Here is a 16752-nt window from a genome sequence, read left to right as displayed (position 1 = left end):
TACAAAGAAAGGAGATGAAGGATTGACCAGGGAGAGTAAAGGAAGAAAGTTATTTAAGAGAAGAAAAGAGTTACCAGGGTCATATGCTGCTGAGAGTTTAAGATGAGGACTGAAAAATGGCCCACAGGTGCAGTGAACTGCCAGTCCTGGTCCTTACCTGCTGACGGGGATGAATGGAATAAATGCAACCCGTGAAGACCCATCTGCTCCTCTCCAAAACCTACACAGAATGAGAATCAGAAGAAACGTGAGGTTGCTGATCTTACACAATAAAAGTAAACATACTGAAAAACATTTATTCAAAAAGTTGTTCTTACTTGTTTCTGACATTAAGGCTGACGACGTAAGTAAAATGAAAAATTCTCGATCTTCTAAGCATTTGACGATTGCCTTAAACATAAAATAGCAAGAAAGAAGATTCAATTCCTCTCTCCTTCTCCCTCTACCACATTCTTCAGTGATTTTTAAGCTCATGAAAAGTTAAAGAAAAAAATTCTTGAAATGTCAGTATTTATGGGAATCAGGACAATTTTGTCCCCAGTATCAGAAACTGCAAGCTCCTTAGCATTCAAGTAATCTTGGCCTTGTTATGGCTACATATAATAAATAACTAGAACATCATGGGTTAGTTTTAGGATAGTGTTCAATTACATAACAAATCAATCAGAAACAACGTCTTTCATTTTTTTTCATTGACATGTTGGACATTTCATACTGCTAAGTAGCCGCTCTGTTCCCATTTAGCCACTACAAATTCAAGGTCAATCAGACCTATGATTAACATGTTAAGCTCATTTTAATACAAAACATATCACAGAATCCTGGGACTAGAAAAACTGGAAGATACCATCCATTAAAAGAATCCTTTCTACAGCTTCCTAAGAGATGAGTAATAAAAGGAAATAACATCATTAGGTCCCCTGGTTATAAGAAATGCAGATGAAAATAAATACTTCTATTTTCCCTCTACCACAGTCTTCAGTGGCATCTTCTGTCATTCTAAATCACAGAGATAACAGCTCTTCTTCCCCATTAGTCACCATTTCAAAAGCCTATATACCCTTAACGAAGATAAAATTCAATGTCATACAGTAATTTGTCAGTTAAAAAAACAGAGTAAAAGATACCACTTTATAAAGTGATAAAACATACTTCAAAACTTGACAGGTCATAAGCCTACAAATATGATAAATCAATAAATTATTCAACAACTCAAGTATGAAAAAAAGACTTCTTTTCTAATTATTTATTGGAACTAATTATGAGACTGAAACGTCACCCACAGGAACAATCACTATTGTGAGTCTCCAAACATTTCTATCACAGCCCCTATGCATTGGTTGGTTTACATTTTTGTCTCCTATAGTCTTGTAAGTTCCTTGACGGCAGGGACAATTTGTCTTTTTGCTTCTGGCACACAGTAAGCACTCAAGAAAGAATTACTGAATAAATGTATCAACAGTTATATATACCCATATCTTTGGTATTTATCAGCAAACAGATGTAATTCTTGTTTTATCTTTTTATCGGTGTAAAGAGTAAAAGTGACAATAATTAGCTACATTATTCTGAATTTTAGTTTTGTAATATAGATGAAAGTAAAATCCTATATCTGCTTAAAACTGTACATTCCTTTATTCCAAAATATGTGCACGTAAAACAAATATGTAGTGTATCTTATTAGTCTCTCAAATTACGCGCTGAAAGGGCTATATAAAATTCCTATTTTAACCTTTGTGGGGAAAAAAATCATAGAATCTTTGAAATATCTACTTCTAGCCTTTTCCATTCACACACAGAAAAATCCAGCCATACATGTCTTTACCACCTTTTAAAGAAGAGACCTTCCTCAGTACTGTTCTTGAAGTCCAGTGTTGTAGGTACAAGGGACATTTACTGCTCGTCCACTATACACCAGGCACCAAGGTGTCAAAGATGCTTAAGACATGATACCTACCCTCAAGGAGCTCGATGTCTAGGTAGGGAGACCGATATGTAAAGATTATTCATTATAAAATGAGGCAGGAAAAGCAGCCTGGAGCACTGAGAGCGAAGGACCTTATGTGATAAGTAATTTCTGTTAAGTAATTAACACACAAACTGTGAAGTAAAGCTGGGCACCGAGTCTCCTGAGTTCAATACCAGAAGCACTCACAAGTAGACCCTTCACTAATGCATTTTCTCAAAGTATCTTTGAACTTCCTTCCTTTGAATTTCCAAATATAAAATGAACTACACTACTTCGAAAACACATAGCCTGTAGTCCCCGTCGATACTCGGTGGTCACCTGCTCAGCATCCTGTGTCAGCCACTGCACCTCCTTACTGCAGAATGGGGGCCCTGACCTCGCACCCAGTTCTGGAAGGTGGGCTCTGAGTGGCCTGAACTAATCAGTGTGGGCCATTCCCTTTCTAGTTGCTGCTGAGAGACATGCAGATGATGGAACTGGTCTAAGGACAGAAGCCATGGTTTGGAGGACGGGTTCTCTCTGCATGCAAAAAGGAAGCACGCAGCCCTGACTGGCAGCCTAGGACAGAACTATTGCACAGAGGAGGGAGAAGCTGAAAGAAAAAGAGTCCTGAGCAAACAGCACTTGAACTTGCTTTACCATCTAAAACTCAAAAGTAAGCCTATCAAAACTCTTTATTGTTTAAGCCAGTCTGAATTTCTGTTACGTGCAACTCAAGCATCTTACCTGACACTTCCCCCAAGGCAGCTCACCTATCTATTCTGTTAATTTACCGGTTTCATACTGTCTACTATGGGGATAAGTCCGTTGTGCCACTAAAGGGCTGAGCAGACTTGTTTGGTCACTTCCACCATGCACACTGTTTCCTTTGGGATGTTTGGGAATCACTCACTGTAAGGTCAGCATCTACTCCTATCCTCAGACCGAGGAGCCCTGGTTAACACAGTGGAGAGGTCTTTGGATGTTACATATTTCTCAGTAGAATCGTGCTTTTCTACGCTATGAAAGCAATAGAAGCAGCAACTTTTTCTTCTTTATACACCTATGTGTTGACAAGGGTCACTTTTAAAGAAATATCCCACAAATCAATCTCCTTTGATTAATGCAGAAATACCAGGGATCTACTCAATTCTTCCATCATAAAACAAAAACAACAACAAAAAAGGATTTGAGAAAAACTGTCCTCCTATACTTAAAACCAGGAGTATGAACTGACTAGTGAGACACAGAAAAAGTAAACTAAGATACAAAGGGGATGAACATGTTAGCCAATACATATCATGTCAATAAATATTAAATGATAAATATCCTCTTAAGGGAATTTCCTGGCGGTCCAGTGGTTAGGACTTGGCACTTTCATTGTTGTGGGCCCGGGTTTGACCCCTGGTCAGGGAACTAAGATCCTACAAGCTGTGTGGCGTGACCAAAAAAAAAAAAAAAAAAAAAAAAAAATCCTTTTGAGCAAGCTAAAACAATTCAATCTAGGCAGAGCCAACTAATAAACAGATATCAATTTCTCAATTTAAGGAAAACATAATAATAATATTTTAAACTGATGATTCTTACCAATTGCTCCCTTTTAATGTACTCTGTTAGTTTATCTACTTTTTCCCCTTGTTTGTTGGACAGTTTCACCTCATACATATTGAAGCACATATCTTGGCAACAGACTGTGGAGAAAATCAGAAACACAGAACATTTCCTATTTTAAAATGCTATTGTGAAAAATTCCGTTTCTCCCTAGACCCACCGTGTGGCTGACATGGTTGGTCTTGGTGCTCCGGCCTGGTGTCAGGCCTGAGCCTCTGAGGTGGGAGAGCCGAGTTCAGGACACTGGACCACCAGAGACCACCCGGCTCCATGTAACATCAACCGGCAAGAGCTCTCCCAGAGATCTCTGTCTCAACGCTAAGATCCAGCTCCACCCAATGGCCAGCAAACTCCAGGGCTGGAGGCCCCACGCCAAACAACCAGCAAGACAGGAACACAACCCCACCCATTAGCAGAGAGGCTACCTAAAATCATACTAAATTCAGAGACACCCCAAAACACACCACTGGACGCAGCCCTGCCCACCAGAAAGACAAGATCCAGCCCCACCCACCAGAACACAGGCATCAGTCCTCTCCGCCAGGAAGGCTACACAAGCCACTGAACCAACCTTACCCACTGGGGGCAGACACCAAAAACAAAGGGAACTACGAACCTGCAGCCTGCGAAAAGGAGATCCCAAACACAGTAAGTTAAGCACAATGGGAAAACAGAGAAATATGTAGCAGATGAAGGAGCAAGGTAACAAACCATCAGACCAAACGAAGAGGAAATAGGCAGTCTACCTGAAAAAGAATTCAGAGTAATGATAGGAAAGATGATCCAAAATCTTGGAAATAGGATGGAGAAAATACAAGAAACGTTTAACAAGGACCTAGAAGAACTAAAGAGCAAACAAACAATGACGAACAACACAATAAATGAAAATAAAAATTCTCAGGAAGGAAGCAATAGCAGAATAACTGAGGCAGAAGAATGGATAAGTGACCGGGAAGATAAAACAGTGGAAGTAACTACCGCAGAGCAAAATAGAGAAAAAAGAATGAAAAGAACTGAGGACAGTCTCAGAGACCTCTGGGACAACATTAAAAGCACCAATGTTTGAATTATAAGGATCCCAGAAGAAGAAGAGAAAAAGAAAGGGTCTGAGAAAATATCTGAAGAGATTATAGTTGAAAACTTCCCTAACATGGGAAAAGAAACAGCCAGTCAGGTCCAGGAAGTGCAGAGAGTCCCATACAGGATAAATCCAAGGAGAAACATGCCAAGACACATATTATTCAAACTATCAAAAATTAAATACAAAGAAAAAAAATCCTAAAAGCAGCAAGGGAAAAGCAACAAATAACACACAAGGGAATCCCCGTAAGGTTAACAGCTGATCATTCAGCAGAAACTCTGCAGGCCAGAAGGGAGTGGCAGGACATATTTAAAGTGATGAAAGGGAAAAACCTACAACCAAGATTACTCTACCAGCAAGGATCTCATTCAGGTTCGATGGAGAAATTAAAACCTTTACAGACAAGCAAAAGCTAAGAGAATTCAGCACCACCAAACCAGCTTTACAACAAATGCTAAAGGAACTTCTCTAGGCAGGGAACACAAGAGAAGGAAAACACCTACAAAAACAAACCCAAAACAATTAAGAAAATGGTACTAGGAACATACATAGCGATAATTACCTTAACTGTAAATGGATTAAATGCTCCAACAAAAAGACACAGCCTGGCTGAAGGGATACAAAAACAAGACCTGTGTACATGCTGTCTACAAGAGACCCACTTCAGACCCAGGGACACATACAGACTGAAAGTGAGGGGATGGAAAAAGATACTCCATGCAAATGGAAATTGAAAGAAAGCTGGAGCAGCAATTCTCATATCAGACAAAATAAACTTTAAAATAAAGACTATTACAAGAGACAAAGAAGGACACCACATAATGATCAAGGGATCAATCCAAGAAGATATAACAACTGTAAATATTATGCATCTGACATAGGAGCACCTCAATACACAAGACAAATGCTAACAGCCATAAAAGGGGAAATCCATAGTAACACAATAATAGTAGGGGACTTTAACACTCCACTTTCACCAACAGACAAATCATCTAAAATGAAAATAAATGAGGAAACACAAGCTTTAAATAACACCTTAAACAAGATGGACTTCACTGATATTTATAGGACATTCCATCCAACAACAACAGAATACACTTTCTTCTCAAGTGCTCATGGAACATTCCCCAGGATACATCATATCTTGGGTCACAAATCAAGCCTTGGGAAATTGAAGAAAATTGAAATCGTATCCAGTATCTTTTCTGACCACAACTTTATGAGACTAGATATCAATTACAGGGAAAAAAACTGTAAAAAATACAAACACATGGAGGCTAAACAACACGCTACTAAATAACCAAGAAATCACTGAAGAAATCAAAGAGGAAATCAAAAAATACCTAGAGACAAATGACAATGAAAACACGACCCAAAACCTATGGGATGCAGCAAAAGTTCTAAGAGGGAAGTTTACAGCACTACAATCCTACCTCAAGAGACAAGACAAATCTCAAATAAACAACCTAACCTTACACCTAAAGCAATTAGAGAAAGAAGAACAAAAAAACCCCCAAAGTTAGCAGATGGAAAGAAATCATAAAGATCAGATCAGAAATAAATGAAAAAGAAATGAAGGAAACAATAGCAAAGATCAATCAAACTAAAAGCTGGTTCTTTGAGAAGATAAACAAAATTGATAAACCATTAGCCAGACTCATCAAGAAAAAAAGGGAGAAGACTCAAATCAACAGAATTAGAAATGAAAGAAGGAGAAGTAACAACTGACACTGCAGAAATACAAAGGATCATAAGAGACTACTGCAAGCAACTATATGCCAATAAAATGGACAACCTGGAAGAAATGGACAAGTTCTCAGAAAAGCGCAACCTTCCGAGACTGAACCAGGAAGAAACAGAAAATATAAACAGACCAATCACAAGCAGTGAAATTGAAACTGTGATTAAAATTCTTCCAACAAACAAAAGGCCAGGACCGGGTGGCTTCACAGGCAAATTCTATCAAACATTTAGAGAAGAGCTAACACCTATCCTTCTCAAACTCTTCCAAATTATAGCAGAGGGAGGAACACTGCCAACCTCATTCTACGAGGCCACCACCATCCTGATCCCAAAACCAGACAAAGATGTCACAAAGAAAGAAAACCACAGGCCAATATCACTAATGAACATAGATGCAAAAATCCTCAACAAAATACTAGCAAACAGAATCCAAGAACACATTCAAAGGATCATACACCATGATCAAGTGGGGTTTATCCCAGGAATGCAAGGATTCTTCAATATACGCAAGTCAATCAATGTGATACACCATATTAACAAATTGGAGGATAAAAACCCTATGATGATCTCAATGGATGCAGAAAAAGCTTTTGAGAAAATTCAGCACCCATTTACGATATAAACTCTCCAGAAAGTAGGTAGAGAGGGAACCTCCCAAGAACTGAATCACAGAGCTACTCTACACCTTTCACAAAAGACCCTTTTAAGAAGTACTTAAGGGAAAACAGAAGTAAGAGGGCGAGAGAGAGAGTGCACATGCACGCGTGCATGTGTGTATGAAAGAGAGGGTGGAAAAGAACTGGAACAGAGCTCAGGACATGCAGTGTACCATGACATCTGAACAGACCTTTGTGCTCCACGTAATTCTGTTTTCTAAAAGCAGCTTCTGGTAGTCTGTTTTTCAAAGACGACACTTTCATTACATACTTAAAGTCTAGTTCGTGTGGTCTAAGAAACAAAATAACAATATCATGTAATGTAATAAGCACTGAAACTACAGCTTCATAAGTTTTGGTTTTCTAATATAAAGCAAACAAAAATATTATAACCACAAAAAATTCTTAAATCTATAAACGCCAGATCAAATAATGTACACATTCATAAATAGTATAGATTTTTGAGTATGTGACCTCATAAACCATGGTCTGCAAATGCGTTCCCATTTTCTGAGTGCATGCATTTCTGTTATAACCAAAATATCCAGACATGTGGAAGAATTATGCATATTGGAACGAGAATCTTCTAGAAATTACACTACGTAAGAACTTTTGATAATATGGGACTGCCGACCATGCAGTGCCACAGGATGAACCGCAGCCAGACTTGCATCATTTCCCCTGACTACCTTTTCCTTCTCTAAAACTCATTTTTAAATACTTGCAGACTTACAGATGCCTCCTTTCCCCCCAAATACTTCTTAATGTGTACCCTTAAGAAAAATATTTCCTTATATAACCACAAAACAATTAGCAAAAATCAACAAATTAACAATGATACAGGACAATTTTTTAACCTACAGACCTCATTCAAATGTTGCCAACTGTCTCACTAAGGTCCCTTGTAACAAAAGAAGGTACTTTTTTCTGGTTCAGGATCCAATCCAGGATGCCACATTGCATTTACGTATGTCTCTTTAGTCTCCTTCAGTCTGCAACAATCTCTGAGTCTTTATCTTCAGTGACCTTGATATTTTTGAATAATATAGACCATTTATTTTGCAGAATGTCCCTCAATCTGGGCATGTCTAACCTTTCTTCCTGATTAGATTGGCAGGAGCACCACAGACTGATATCGTGTTATTCTCTGTGCATCATATCAGGAAGCACATGATGTTTATTCCTCTCCTGGTGACATTAACTTAACCACTTAGTTAAGATGGTCTCTGTAGCTTCTTCCATTGTAAAGTCTTTATTTTTTCCTTTGCGAGATATGTAAATACCATCAAACTTTCACCTACTACATCAAGCCTCCACTGATTATTATGATGTTGCCAAAATGTGATTTCCAAATTCCATCGCTCTTTCTATACCTATTAGTTGCACTCTACAGTGAGAAAGAACTTTCCCTTCTCTCCCATTTATTTATTCACAGAATCCTTAATTTATTCTATGGGCTATAAATTCCCTCTCTCTTCTTAAAAAAGGCCAGTAGAAAGTAAATGATTTCTAATAGCACACCAGTTTTCATTTTATTTTTCAATTAAAGCATGTCTAACTTTCAACAGTTTTGGGTGCAAACTAAGAATAGATTAAACAAAAAGATATCACAAGATGCCCTTCACAGTTCTCTCTGCAGAAGCAAGTACTGTAATTCATCATAATGTAAATACATGTAAAGGCTACTCTAATACTAGTCTAGGAAAATCGTGTGAAAATTAAAAAGCTAGATACTGCAAACCTTATAAAGATTCTAATAGAATTCAGTGGCTAGAATCTGTTGCATCTGTTATCTAGGCAAGTCCAAGTTGTTTCTTGGGGAAAGACAAACTTCTAGCATCAAGTAAATTAATTTAGCCTGAGAGATCATTTTCCCATAAATGGATTAAGATACTAAAATATAAAAAGTGATTTGTCAAAGATTATAAAACTAACTTATTTCAAGGCAACGGTCAGATTTATATCTGAATTTAGGTCTCCTGTGTCATGGCCCTGTGCTCTATACATCTCCCCAGGAGTAATCTAAAACCAAGTACGGTTGCTGTATTTCACACCAGTGCCAACAAGCAAGACCTCAAAATGAGAATCAAAAAATTATACAAGCATCAGTAAAGGCACTTATTCAATACTTACAGTTGTTTTGGAACCAATGTGCCGTAAGAGGACCAAAGAGTTATATCACACATCAGACAGCCTTGAATAATTAATTTCCCTTTCCATGGATAGATGAGAACTGTGAGAAATGAGGGTAAGAAAGAAACTGATTATTTTATTTATGAACAAAACATTTACTTAAAGAAACAGCTAAAAGAACCAATTAAATAACTTCTTACCATCTTCTTTGAGTTCAAGTCTAGGGGGAAAAAAAAGAAGCATATTTTATAAGAGCAAAGGAAAGAAATCCAGTAAAACCAAGTATGTACATAATTACTTACTTGCTTTTATGATTATGAGCTGGTGCTGCCATCTTTTTAGGTTCCCTGTACTGAAAAGCTACAATCACATAAGGACAGATCTGTCTGGGTCGCTCAATAACAGTGCTGCCTGAAAGTTCATAGAGGTAATACTGAAAGAAGCAAAATAAGTATTATCAGGGTAATACTACAGAATTCCACGTGCATCAAGTTTATTTCAACCCTACCCAACCCCAAAATTTAACTCCTTAGATTTAGAAATGATTTATTCCCAGGTGACTATACCTGATTCAGTTCAAAGGTGCGAAACTGACTTGTCTTGTGAGAAAACTTGTTAGTACTTACAGCCACGTGGCAATCATAGCCAGAAGATGGGCTGGTATAGTTAGTTGTATAATTCTCAGACACAAACTTGACTCTTCCCTAGAATGAAAATATTAAGACTAATCAAATGTTTTCAAATAGCAATAATCTGACTCTAGGATTTATTTAAAAGTAGCCTAATAAAGAACATATACACATGTTTGCTGTCAAGGTCCCGCCTCTTCATCAACAGGACCACCAAAGGCAATACTAAGAAGACAAATAATATAAATGGTACTTCAGTGAGCAATCAAAACCTGTATTCTCTCCCCATCAAACAGCTTATGATGTTGGGCAGGGCTGGCTTCTAAGCAGTAAAGTAAGGAAGACTGAGAGCACATAGGCAAAAACTAAACAGCAGTATCCACCAGACAGGGTGGGATATGGGGGCACGAAACCAATGGCGAGGCACAATCTGACATAAGCAAAAAATGTTTGTTACCTGAGCTGACAGGCACGTTGTCTGCGGCAGAACTACAGCACTTATCACAGAGCAGGAGAGGGAAGAGTAAGGGAGGGAAGCAGTGACTATGAGCCAATGCAATGCTACTTTCCCTCCAGTTCTTGGGGACAAGTTTTGGAATATGAAGAGTTCACACTCTTAAAAAAATCAGTAGTGTTAGGTTTATGACCAAAGAACTTAAGATAGTAGGAAAGCTAAAACAAAAGCAAAACCAAAACGAGACCACAGAATATGTCCTCAAAAAGCCCCCCAACCTCTAAAATTAGAGTTTTCCTACTATTTGAGTGAAAATTCTAATTGCGTGATTCATTTATACTGGACTATTTAAGGGCATTTAAAAATTTCTGAGATCATCAGTTGCAGGTGCCCCATGAAACTGTGAACAAGGTCTCAATGTTTTAGGGGTTAAAAAAATATATAAAGGTTTCTCATTTTGACAACTTAAATCAATGAATGTTGCTTTCTAAATTCATCTCTTATAACTGAAATCACACTGCTTTATAAGCAGCTACTCGTTTTCTGTTATTTACTATTTAAAAAGTGGCATTGTGGGACAGGGTGAGAGGAAAGCTTTTCACTGAATACCTGTTGTATTATTTTGAAGCCTTTTTAAAAAAAACATATTCATAGATCATCTATAAAATGAATTTAAAAAAAGCTTTGTCCGTAAAGGAAAGCAAAAAGCAGTTATTTTCTCTGACTTTAGATAGCTGTCTTTGGCAAGGACTATGTGTAGCAAATGATCTGCAAAGAACATTATCACAGACTGATAATCTTTCATTTTTAAAAGAAAAATTACATAGAAGCACATTTAGTCTTTACCTTAATTAGATTAAAAATTACAACATAACCAGACTTCCCATGATACCAAGGTCTTGCATGAAGATAGTCTGAGTATTTGGAAATGTATACACCTATAAAAGTATAAAAATAGATTAATTTACACTTTAAAAAGATTATTTACACATGGGTTACCTTTAACTGAACAAGACAACACAAAAGACAAATAAATGCTAACATTAAAAAACTATTTTGAAACTGCTTACCTTTTAAAAACTATTTGAGATATTCTAAAGGTATGGAAACATTAGAGCTAAGATACAACACATCTGTTCGACAACCAATTTTCTATTTGGGTATGGTAAGTGAAAAGGGATAAGAGTATCACATGTTTGGAAAAGTCTTCGTGAGTCTGTTTTTTCTCCATGCAATCATTCAGTGAAAAGGCCTATAGTAATCTGATTCTCAAGTTATTTTTTGCAAAACATCTCAGTAAGTACTCATATTTAAGAATGTGTGCTGAGGTCTACTACACTGCAGCTGTGTGCCAGGCAGCAGTGCCACAAAGGGAAATACAACGAGGTCCTGCCTTCAAGCAGCTTATTCTGCTGGGCTGTGAATTCCAGGGAGGCGGGGGTTATATGTGTTTTGTTCACCACTGTAGCCACATCACAGCCCACTGCAGCTTAATAGAGAAGTGAGTCTCAAGAGGGGAGAGACTCCTTTAAGTTACGACAGGAGAAGAGGATCCCCACCCGGCAGCAGCAGTGAGAATAAGGAGGAAAGGACACATTTCAGAGATATTCCTGAAGTATCTCTTTTGAAACATAAAAGACAATGGTGAGGACATGGATATAGCAGACAGAGCAATAAACTTGTGGCCAGGAGATTGGGTTCCAGTTCCAGGTTTTTCACTTACTGCTAATAATAACCATGTGACTGAGGAGTATGTCACTTAAGCGGGCAAGGTGGGCATGAGTATAGATACATAAATCACAGGGTTCTCAGGAAGATTTAAAAAGATCCATAAACTTTTAAAACTATAATACACTACAGTAATATAAAGGATTACTTTCATACACAGAACTATCCATTTCTATTTGAGCCCAAAACTATAGAACACACACAGGCAGTAGTGCTATTTTATTATTACCCCCAGTACATGTGATGAAGAAGACTGTGTATTTATAGGAGCAATCCAGCCTCTATCTACTCCACCACCCTGCTGAAGCCAGCCTCTCAAACATCAACAATAAACTCATGTGACTGCAGTAAAGCGCAAAAATGGCCTTAATTTTTAGAGATGTAAGCTGAGGTGTTTGCTTGTAATTCACTTTCACAATTTTCAGAAAAAAAAAACTTTTTTAAACAAATGAAGAGAATAATGCAAAACATTATCTGTTAAACGTAGGTGATAGGTATATTATACTATGCTCTCTACTTTTTCTATGTTAGCATTTTTCATAATGAAAAGAAGGGGGGGGTTAAAAAGAGTAGGGGAGAAGGAAAAAAAGGTTTTAGGTAAACTGTTACTGGGGTTATGAACTTATCCCCTTTCATGTCCTTTAGAAGAGCTGAATATAAGTTTAAAAAAACATTTGTTTTACACAGAGTTACCATATGAGCCAGCAATTCCACTCCTAGGTATAAACCCAACAGAAATGAAAAAACATGTCCACATAAAGACCTGGACAAGAACGTACATAGTACCATTTTTTTATAATAGCCAAAAAGTAGAAACAACCAAATGTCCATCAAGTGCTGAATGGATAAAGAAAATGCGGTACAGTGGAATATTATTCAGTCAAAAAAGGAATGAAGTATATGCTACAACATGGATGAATCTCAAAAACACTAAGCTAAGTAAAAAAGTTAGTCACAAAAGGTCATATACGATCCCATCTACATGGAATGTCTGGAATAGGCCAACCCATAGGGGCAAAAAGTAGAGTACTGGTTGCTTAGGCTGGTGGGAGTGGGGAGTGACTGATGAAAATGGTCTAAACTTGATTGTGCTGATGGCTGCATATTCATTTTAGTGAATATGCTAAAAAAAAATTGTATACTTTAAACAGGTGAAACGAATGGTATGTGAATGTTATCTCAATAAAGTTGTTATTTAAAAGAAATGGTCAGCAGGAATGTAGCCATGGAGCCCAGTAATCCTTCTCAGTGCTGATCTCCAACTTCTGTAGCATCTGACACTGCTAACACCCCTCCTTACAGCCTTCTGTTCTCTGTGAAACTCCACCTCCTGATTCTTCATCCCCTGGACTGCTCTCAACTCCCTCTTCCTAGCCTTGCCCCGTGGCCCCATCCCTTGCTCCCATAACCACCTGAAAGTTCTGCTCTTGCCATCTTTGCTGCCCCATGTAACAATGTTTTTGGCTTCAGCTAACACCCACCCGCTGCCACCTTGAACCCCAACCTCCAGTTCTAATCCCTTTTCCAACTATTTTTACCACCAGCAGGACAGCTTTCAGAAACACTTATGACCACCTCATTATTTCTCAAATTTAGCTCACTGAAGTAGTAGTGTTCATTTAGGTGTAAGCTCCAAGCTAAGCACTTGACACAGTCTCATGTAATCCTCACAGCAAATCTAGATGGTAGTTTCATCTATTTTACAGATGAGGAAAGTGAAGCTTAAAGAAATTAGTGCTAATCCACATTCTTGACAGTAAGATTACCTTTCTCTTTTAACTCAACAGCTTCCCTACAATTTCCTCTCCTCCGTGTCTCTCTTCTACTGACAATATCAGTGCAGTGTAAGTTACCTTACATTTGATTCTTTGTTACTCCTCACATTCCACAGTTGCCAAGGTGCGTCAGTTCCCTCTATTATGTGTTCCTACTGCCATTATGATAATTCAGAAGAAATCCTCACTAGCCCCAGATGACTGCACTGAACTCTTGGCACTGAAAGATACCTTCAGTACCTTTTCTAGTCCAACCATCCTTTTAAAAAAGATAACTCCTATTAGAAAACCTTAAGTCTTAGACTCAAAGCTCATTTATATGTTTAAAGGTCTGCTTCCAAAGATCACTATTTATCATCAATGAAACTAGCATTTAACATAGGTATCTTATGTAACTAACTAAACCCCACTTCACCTTGTAAAAGAGATTCCTTTTCCTTACAGACGTACCTTTCCCTGGGTCACCCAGAGTGCTGATAGCACTGCTGCCAACACAGAGTCCACGCTGACATACCAACTTTGCCTTAAACAAAAGATCGTACTTTGCTTATCATATCGTTCTTGGGAGGGTCCATGAAATAACTCTATAATCTATATACAGACTTTCAATACAGAATCTGTACGTTCTATGCATTCATGGCACAAAGCAAGCTTACGTAAGGCAATTGTGTTTTAGTTAATATTAACAGTTCAAACTTTTTCGTGAAATTTTATTATTTCTGTTAACAAAAATGTCACCGGCAAAACCAAATTAAACAAGCTCACAGATAAGTCCTCTCCTGAAGATTTCTTTTTCAATTACAGCTTGGGAATCACTAAATTTGAAAATGTCTCCTCCGCAAATGCTTTTTTTTTTTTTTTTTTTTTTTAGTATGAATCCATAACATATCTTATTTGGAAGTTAAACAAACTCTCTAGTATTACTATATAATCCATAAGTTATATGGTAATGTTAATTATTCTTTAGCAAATCTATCCCTGTTCTTTAAAAATCATGACCTCAACCGAAATACTACCTTGGAATTACTTTAAGTTGGATTATAGATCTCTAGCATTGCTGAACTGTATCTAGAAGCCACACACATCTCTGGAGACATACCTGCACACAGTAGTCTCCTTCTCCACAATTTAGGTACAACCAACAATATGGATGTTCAATTTTCAAAATAAGGCATGAAACAATTCCAAGTAACTAGAATGCTGAACGTGTTCATCTTGTCCCCAAAATCATGTAATTTAAACTTGAAAAACCTCCACAAGAAATAGAAAATATCTATCTAAACAATGATCGAGAATAGAAAATATCCATTCACTCCATTAAAAGTCATTATTAATACTTAAGGAATCTGTATTAATCAAAATCTCACCACGAGCTTACAAATGTATTCAAGATAAAACTAAAGAAAACCTATGGAAAGTTGTAGAAATCCAATCTCTTTCATGACAAGCTTTCACTGTCATTTACATTGCCACCAAACTAACAAAAAAGACTGATGAACTGGTAATCTTACAAACTTTATAGACCTAAAATACCAATATTTAACTTTAATGATATAATTAATTTTGTACATTAACATCACAAAATTACTTTTCTACGATCGAATTCCCTTACCTGATTTTCAGTTTCAAACAGAAGAAACCCGTAAGTTTCTTGAAGTTCTTCGTGAGTACAGTTACTTGCTTTTTTTTCTTGGTAAAGAGTTTTGTACCGTATAAGGAGAGAATAATCAAATGTTATAAACATGTTATTTTGCCTTGAAAATTAACTTTTAAAAATGCATCATCTGAATTCCTCCTGCTAAAAGACTAATGAAATTTATTATTTTTCTATTCCCTAGAATATATTATAATTACCTTTCAAGTGACTATTTCCAAGGATCTTTTATTTCAGCTGAAATGGGATAGCTAAAAAGAACTAGGCTTATATATCAAAAATAATGGGTCTCTTTCTTTAGAACTAAAATAAAGCAGACACAGTGTGTACCAAGCACCTCACCTCATTTAAGAAAATGTCATTTTTCACCAGTCACTTGACTGTACTGAAAACCATGCTCAGATGCAGAGTCCAAGTAAGAAGTATGGAGAATTGAAACTGCCCTCTGGAAGAGAGAGTCTGAACTCAAGGACACTGTCTCAAAAACTGCAAAACACAAACAAAAATAATGCAACTGTTTAAGATAACCAAAGGATGGGGAAAAGTGGCACACTAAATATCACTGAATACTGATACAGGAAATATATCATCTATGATAATAGGAAATAATCATCTATTTCCTTCCTGTATAATTAAGACATTTACAATGTGTTTTGGCTACCATATCTGGACTATCTTAAAAGATCTCACATGTGAAAATAACCTAAATGGATTATAACTGAGGGTGAATGACTTTTAATGCAAGAATAAATCCCTTTTGGTTTCAAGCTGGGCGCTGTAGCCACACTGGGTAAAAGCAGATGCAACTGTAGTGTCAAGTTGGTGGTCAGCAACTGCTTAGACCAATGCTTCTCATTCTTAAATTTTTTTAAACCTAAGCCACATTTTGATAAACTTACCCTTCCTGTCTTCTCACCAAATCCCCAAGGAAGTCTGTTAGGTCCCTTGGAAGGAGCCTACTACTGCACACTCAGCAAACACATTAGAAATCATGTTTCTTTGGGGCTTCCTCACCAGCCTGTACATGTCTATTAAAATTTACTTCTTATGGGCTGTATTATAAAATCATCATTTTACAAAAATAAAACTTTATTACTTTTCTTGAAAGTGCTTTCTTCAAACCATACCCATGTGTTATCCCAAAGATGCTGGTATACCCCTCCCATGAGAGGCATGCTTCCTAATTGAGAACTACTGACTCAATCCAGTAATTCTCTCGATTGAGCCCTTGTGTCTTTTGATTTTACCAGTCCTCACTTAGCAAGAACTGAGCCTAATGAGTTCTCATAACATTGAACTATTTGATTTGTTTACTCCTTTCTATTTACATCCTCTCTATT

At 37.2% G+C, this 16752-nt stretch overlaps 1 long non-coding RNA gene across 1 annotated transcript; it reads right to left on the bottom strand.

Moving 5' to 3' along the window:
- Positions 1-243: 243 nt before the first annotated feature.
- On the bottom strand, positions 244-11070 carry LOC149743800 (uncharacterized). The gene is made up of 5 exons (XR_016391785.1): positions 9739-11070; positions 9173-9605; positions 7231-7331; positions 3536-3639; positions 244-390 (listed from the first exon to the last, which is right to left on the bottom strand). It is a non-coding gene; the product is annotated as an uncharacterized LOC149743800 (long non-coding RNA).
- Positions 11071-16752: the final 5682 nt, after the last annotated feature.

Source organism: Delphinapterus leucas, unplaced genomic scaffold (genome assembly GCF_059928025.1).
Source record: "Delphinapterus leucas isolate spDelLeu-1000000601 "Yukka" unplaced genomic scaffold, BTC_Dleu_Yukka2 spDelLeu_asBTCV2_sq80, whole genome shotgun sequence".
In the NCBI taxonomy this organism is placed as follows: Eukaryota; Metazoa; Chordata; class Mammalia; order Artiodactyla; family Monodontidae; genus Delphinapterus; species Delphinapterus leucas.
The sequence above is the reverse complement of the archived record's forward strand: the minus strand, read 5'-3'. Positions and strand labels throughout refer to the sequence as shown.